Consider the following 7,907-nt stretch of genomic DNA (forward strand, 5'->3'; position numbering starts at 1 on the left):
GATTCTATCAAACAGGCTAAGGATGGATCAATACAGGCAAAATGACAAATACCTGATTGTTTTGTTCCCATATTGTTTGACAGTTCTGTGTCACATATTTTTCCCCTGACTCCTGTAAGGAAGCATAAAACATAACACTGTGAACCACCAGAAGAAATATATTTTTTTCTCAAGATTTTCAATATTAAGAAGTCAAATTAAATAATATATTGGATAGTTACTTGTGTGGTGTAGATCAGTCTACCACCTTTAGTTTTAGTGTTGCCTTTTCAGCTTACATCAGAAAATGATTTGGCATTGAAGAGCCAGTAATTCTCTGAAGTCATCACATCTCAATAGGAAAAGTTAAATCATTATCAGCTACATCAAAACTTTTTGGTAAACAGCTGGAATAAGAAAGATATTGCTGCCAATTTGCTGAGAGTCTTATTTTCCAACCAGAGGGATGCAACAATCTTTGAAAGAGACAATTAAAAAAGAAGCCAACATGTATTTTTAGGTATTTCATGGAATTTCACCTCAGTTGTTTTATAAGTATCAGAACAATATCAAAAGCAAGCTCCCTTTTGAGACCAGAGGAAACTTTACTATAAAAGCTCTCCAGCTTGAAGTGCCTTGTATCAGCATCATTTTGTAACCTCTCTTCAAATATCTTCCTGTCCCTAAGGTTTCAAATTCAAAGGCTCAGAAATCAGGGACCACTTAGTCTCCATTACCTTGAAGGATTTTTAAATAAGCCTGAGATTAAGGTAAGTCTTTTCCAGTAGAAACCCTTCACACTACGGCAAAAAATTCCCAGGGTCAACAGAATTTCAGAAGTGGAGATTTAGATTTGCTCAGATTTCATTTCTCTCTCAGAGTGCAGAAAAGAAATAGAACTTTACCCAGGATTTATATTGATTTCCTGAACATTTTGTATTACCTTCCCCTCTTTCCAAATGTCACTGGGTTGATGGGATATGCATGGGTATCTCTAGCACTAATATTTTCATGTGCTACCCCACTACCCATCTTTCTAGAAGCTGTGCACTATCAGGATCCTGAACACAGATGTTCCTTTCAGGTACACAGTTTTCACAACTTGACTATCAAATGTATTTAATCCATTCTGCTCTGATAGGAAATTGTAAACATTATCTCAAAGCCAATTCCCAAAAAATGTTCTCATAAGTAGGACCTGTGTGAAAAAAAACTCCTCTTTTACAAACTGGAAGTAATATATTCTCAAAAATTCCTCCAAATTTTGTTGACAACTCACTTTATCTATCCCTATGCCTTTTGTCTTTGAAAGAAACAGGGTATTTCTGAGGTCTTAATGTAGGATTTTAAGAAAAGAGCTGCACTGGGAAGGATGGTCTTTGCTAATAACAAGTCAGCAGACTGACAGACACTTCCCACTTACTAGTTTTCCCATCATGCTCAAAGAAAACTCTATAAAAACACTGACTTATTTTCATTGCTCCAATTCTTCTTGTAATCTTGGCAGACTCATTCAGTCAAAATGAAAGCAGCCAGATGGAGGTGGATGTGTTCATTAGGAATAAAATCCATGCAATCCATCCCTTACTCTCCAGGCACTCAGTGCAGTGTGCTGACTACCTAAAGATAGACTCTTAAAAAGAAATGTGAGTTCAGCACAATAGCATGAGGTGTTTTTTCAGTGCATGATAAACTAGTTCAGATGATAGTGTTCCTGAGAGAGAATAATTGTCAGGGTGGTGTTGATGTTGTTTACTTATTCATTTGGAACCTCTAATCAAAACAGTTGAGAAAACAAATGGCTAATTATGTTCCACATGTAAAATGATCAAACATTCAGAGCACAATATTTAGCAAGATGTATATTATATTAAATATGATGTTCAATTTTTTCTAAAAGGACAAATTAGGTCCAATGAAGGAAAGCAAGAATGTGAAAGAAAGGAAATAAAGAGCTGATGGGGAAGGAATTTACTAACAAAAAATATTATTCCTGGAATGACAGCAGAAACTCATGGTACTCACAGTTATATTTTCCCATGTATGCTACTAGTTCTTTATCAAGAATGGATGGCAATGTAGCAGGTGAATATTCATTTCATATTCTGAATTCATAATCTTCACAGTCATACTGCTCTGTTTGACCCTAGACCACCTGTCCTGAACGAAGAGAAATCATGCTGGACCCAAAAGATCCTCCCTTATCTCCTTCAGGGCACACTGCACAGAGCAGGGCAGCTGTAGGGCACAGTGACAGCAGCATTGCTGCTCCCTGACATCACTCCAGCTGAGCTGAGCATCTCTAGTGCAGCAATACTCTTCTGGGACTGGAGCTTGCTCTTTCAGCCTAGGCTCAAATTTCCCCAGAGAGTACAGCAGGCACAAACTCACAGCTGGTGCAGCAACCAATGTTTATTATTAGCAGTGTCAGAAGCATTTCTGAATATAAGCTGAACAGAGGTTTTTGTACGTTGTCCCTACCTCCTATTTCCAACAATCTTGAAGTTATTATTAGGTTACTCCATAACCATTCTCAGGGCTCTCAGATGTGCAGAATAACCTTGGGATCCTCTAGTACTTCATGTATGTTTGAGCTGAACTACTAAAAAAGCCAGTAGGCAATGCTGCTGGCAGACTATTGACTTTCTTGTGACATGACCTAACCTTTACAGATGGAGAAACATGCCACACTGAAAGGGCATAGTTTGTGCTTAATTTAAAATCTCTAAAAATACCTTAAGTATTTTGCCAATATTTTTTATTTCCATGGCTTTAGAGGTAAATGTCTTTGTATATTGTGAGGAAGGAGGTTTGGGATTTTACCCACACATGTACAAGAGACTAAGGTTTCCTGTGTGTTTTGATTCTGTTTAGCTGTCACAATGTGAGTAACAATTATACAAGTATAAATGTTCCCAAAGAAGGATAAGCAAAAGAAAGAGTCTGTGCACATTCACGAGGAAACAATGGCTGGGCCAACAACACACTGAATTCTGCTGCAGCAGAAAAATGTTGTTAATAATCTACTGTTCTCTTCTGCCCCTTCTACCATTTCTTTGTAGAATAAACAGCACAGGAGTTAAGATCAGATAGTAAATATTAATTTTATCATCAATAGTTGTTAAATCAATAGCTATCTCTATGATATGCAGTAATAATTCTTTTCTACTCCTGTCTTTTCTTAATTTATTGTCCAAGTAAATTTTATTAATTGTGTATTTTGCATGTGGATTCTTAAATATGCTTCTGTTTTCCTGTGTAAACTTCTCAGAAGGACATTTTGCAAAACTCTTATATTCTCGTTGAAATAGATATTATGTAATAAGTTTAAAAATTAAATAAAATAAAAACACTTATAATTTAGAATCCTAAATGTTATTACTGTAAAAGGCCTTCATTATGTGATCTGTGTCGATGCACTGCCACAGTAGAGTATGAGGATGCCACACTAGTATGAGGATAGGGCATTTTAAAAAATATGATAGCTAGCTCAAACTGTGTCTGAATTAAGCATATCCTGGTTGTCTTCCTCTGAAAACAAGAAAAAATAGAAAGGAATAGATAATTTTTTGAAGGATTAAGTAAGAAGTGGCAGCTTCCAACAGGCATCTCCTATTTGGTTTTCCATCTTTTTCTAAGGGGCAACCACACTTTGAGCCAGGACTGTTCAGGACAAGGAATCTGATCCAGTGAAATTGCACACAGTTAGGAAGGATAGTTTAGGTTTGGCCATTTTCCTAGACAAACATTGTCCCATCACAGAGCTAAGAACTGTCATTGAACTCTTAATCCAAATGCCCAATTCCAAAGTCCTCACTGCCCTGTTGAAGGTGACCCTCTCTAATTGCAGTCTATTATATCACTGTGATCTTCATACACCTGCCTGAAAGCCACTGGGAGATTGATTTCAAAACTTGTTAGTCAGTGGAAAACCTGAGATGTATTTTTGAATGGTTTCTCTGCTCCCAGTGTCACCTGTTTAAAATTAAAATTTGCATTTCTGTTCCATACACTTTTTCTGCAGCTCTGTTAAACTGCCTATTAGCTACAAAAAATGAGAGCTACTGGACAGTTCTACACTTTTGGTAGACTACCAAAATAGACATTCCTGAAAAGAAGGACACCACAATATTCTGGTGCCTAATCTCATTGCTGTAACCTATATATGTCCTTAATTGAAGGTATAATTTCAATTCTTTACAGCACTTTAAATTTCTAACTTATTCTTTTTATTATAAGAATGGGGGAAACAAGGGAAAGATAATCCTGCCCCTTAACCACAAATGAAACTTAGAAACTAGGAAAACAAACAGTTACTTTCATTTCTAGATTGAGTGAAAAATCACACAAACAGCAGAAAATGGAATTTCTGGGCCTTCATCTGCTCTCTGGCCAGATATACTTCTTCCATCATTGTATATCAAGGGTGGATATTAATAGAGGTAGCAAAGGTGAGGCCTGAACTAGTTATTTCAAATAATTCTGGTTTCATTTATCAATCTGACTACTAATAATCAGGGAATTTTTCTAAAACTCCAATGATTTTTATCTTGACAGTGCCTCTTTAATAACTAAATGGAATTCATATTAATTATTTATCTCCTTTAAAGTGCACTGAATAGCTTTGCCGAAAATTACCACGTTTATATTTATGGAACACTAGTATGTATATGGATAGGTTCAAAATTCATTATTTATGCAGTGATGACTTTATTTATAGGAATCAAGTTCAATAAATAGCATCAAATACAAAATCCCCAGTAGTGATGGCAATGTTAACAGAAATAGTGTTGTTAGGTTTGCTGTGTCACTCTTCAATTTTCAGTGACTGTTTTAGTTCCTTATTCTTTAAGTCTTCTAATAATATTGTTACCTGTTACTTGTTCCTTTGAAAGATGTGAAGAAAAGCTCAAAATATAGTGACCCCAGCCCTGTTTTCAAAACTTCTTGTAAAGGTAAGGATATTAGTATGAGAAAAAAAAATTTTAAAAAAAAATTCCTCTATCCTTAGCAAAAATACAGCAGTTCTCCATGTCCATGAAATGAATGACCTCTCTATTACATGGGATTTAAATTATATTAAGGTTTTGAAAAACTCCAAACAACCTTCACCCTATATTTCCAGGCTATATTGAAATTGGTCTGATAAATACAAACCTTAAACATTCAGATGCTTACAGAGAAAAAGCTTAAGGCTGTAATCCTGTGGCCTTGTACCTAGTAAGACTGAATGCAGTCCACTTTTATTGCCATCATGTAACTAATGCACCATCAATATTTCATGCATGTAATTTCAAATGAGTAAATAGCTTTCTGCAAGTTGCATAATTTGCTCATAATCTCAGTGCATCTTGTTCCATTTAAAGCTAAGTGCTACCATTTTAAAAATGCCCCCGCAGGAATGATTCAGCCTAGCCAAGAATGATTATATCTTACAAAGTCCCCAACCTCACTTCTGCTGTTACCCATCCTTACTCCCAGGGTGAGCAATTTATCCCAATGTAAACACCAAAACAAAGTCATGCAACAGACCCTACAAAATGCTCTGTGTTGCCACATTTTAGTCACTAAGGCAGAGAGAGGAGAGCAAGCAAAAAGCTCAGCTGTGACATATGAGGTGTGATACATTCAGTGAAGGGAACGAAACCAAGGGCTCAGCCATTAACCTTCAAGGAAGAAAACCCAGGCCCACTGCTTTAAAAATTGCTGGGACCAATCTTTCACCATGACAAGCATTAGTAATGAATAATTAAGCATTTAATATAATGTTGCTTTGGTGAAAAATGATAATTTTACAATTGATGGCCCCAAACCTATTCAGTGTTATTATGGTGCAGTAAAAGCAGGAAGAGAGTTTTGATGAGAAGCTTGTTTTCCAGTGGAGCAGGTTTTTCCCCTTTGTTTTTTTTTCCTGATGGCTGGACTGAAGCAGTTATGGTTATTAGGTTCAAAATCCTCTCGGAGTTGAATAGTGGCCTGCTGAGAGAATTTCATGAAAAATTTAAAAAGGAAAATTCAACCTGGAACAGTTCCACACCCCATGCCAGCCTGCTGGAGGTTGAACTGTGTTTTCCCCCATAATATTAGGCTAATGTCAGGGATATAAATCATTCAGCAGATGCAAATGCTGAAATCTTCCTAAAGAAAACCTTAACAGCTCTAGGAGCTGTTTAAGTTAAGTAACATAGTTATTTAAAACAATTTAACAGATGCTCTCTAACTGTTCCTCATAATCGAATGTTTATTGCAGAAGAATTATTTGAATAGTAAATTATCTGAACTGTACTCTAATATCTCTCTTTGCTGTTAAGCTGCAGCACTTCCTCACAGCCATTTCTTTCTTCTTTAGACCTTGCTGCTGTTAGCAAGAATTTTAAATCTAGATTATCACAAAATACAAGTTTTGGTGGGTTTGATGAGGTGACAGCCTATGTTTGTCATCACATTTCATACTAAATTATATTGTTCTGCTTTAAATTGGTTCAAATACAACTCCTTCATAAGCCATTTTCTATTATAGCATGGAGTTACTAAATAAAAAATTACACCTTTTATCCCATAGGTAAGAAGTGATGGGAAGCCTTCACTCCTTACAGTTGTACACAGGTATGACATTTGCCAATGGCATTGTACATTTGGTTGGACTCACACTAAATAGACTCAGGCACTGTGAGTTTTCAGGGTATGACGAATTAACCTTGAGAAGTCAAAGGCTAAAAAGGATGCATCTAGTCCTTCAATAACAAGATTTAGGCTATATCTTCCTCTCTGTGGAGTAGATTATTGTCCTAACCTCACAAAAACTGAATTACCTCACATCTATGATATAATTTTCTAACTTTTAAGAACAGCATAGACTGTGGAGAGTGTGCATATTTGTGCATACACGTGTGTTTAAAGTTACTAAATCCTGTGATGTAAGCATAAATCAAGAAAGAACATGCAATTAAACTATTCTCCAGACAGATTGCAGTCTGTAGCAGTTGTATAGAAATGGCCACTAGCTGGTTGCAACAGCTTCTTTTTTTAGGGTTTAAAAATGCATCAGCTACAGAAAAATCTACTAAACAGATTACTGCTGAAATTCAGATCCTAAACAGTCCACAAATGAATGAATTATCCCAGGCTCCTACAAAAAGAACAACTACAGGTTCTTCTGAACACCTAGAAAGCTTTTTAGACTATCTTCAGTAATCAGAGATAGAGCATCATAAGTCTCTGAAATAGAACTATTTTTTATTTCTCTTGATAGTATGAACTTAAATTAAAAAATAAAAGCAAAACAAAACCCAAAAAACAAACGAAAAAACACCACCATCAAAAAACACCCAAGATGGAGTAGACTTTTCCTGTCCAAGCTTGCTCTTGAAAAGTAGACACCATAAGTCCACCTTGATTTTAAGTAGATCTTAACTATCACCATATCACTTTGCAATACAGATACAGAGCTTGGGGTGAAGTTATAAGAGGCACAGAAACAAGTGCTACCTCATTTCCAAGCAGTCCTAGGTTTTCTGCTTCTTTTGTTGTACAGCATCATCTGTGTCTTATTCTCTAAGTTTATCACCATGACACCCCATTCCAACTGCACACTTTGAAAAGAAACATCTTAGGACAGGCTCTGAGTGCATTAATGCAAAGCTTAACTATTTATGCTCTGGATTTAATATTATTTATAAAGTAGCCCAGCACAAGTCAGGATGAGATCAACTGCAAGAAGTTGTCTCCTTTTTAGGAACACAGCTTTGGCAATAACAATTATTGAGTTTTTTTCTTCTTACTGAAAATGCCCCCTAGAAAATGACTGAAATTTGAAATACACAGATAAGAAGAGAGCTCAAAACTGAAGACATTAAATAGTATCCACCCTATTAGAAATCAATGCTAAAAAATACAGAAACTCTAAGAAGGGAAGGAGAAAGTCATTT

The sequence above is a fragment of the Erithacus rubecula genome (assembly GCF_903797595.1).
Source record: "Erithacus rubecula genome assembly, chromosome: 2".
NCBI lineage: Eukaryota > Metazoa > Chordata > Aves > Passeriformes > Muscicapidae > Erithacus > Erithacus rubecula.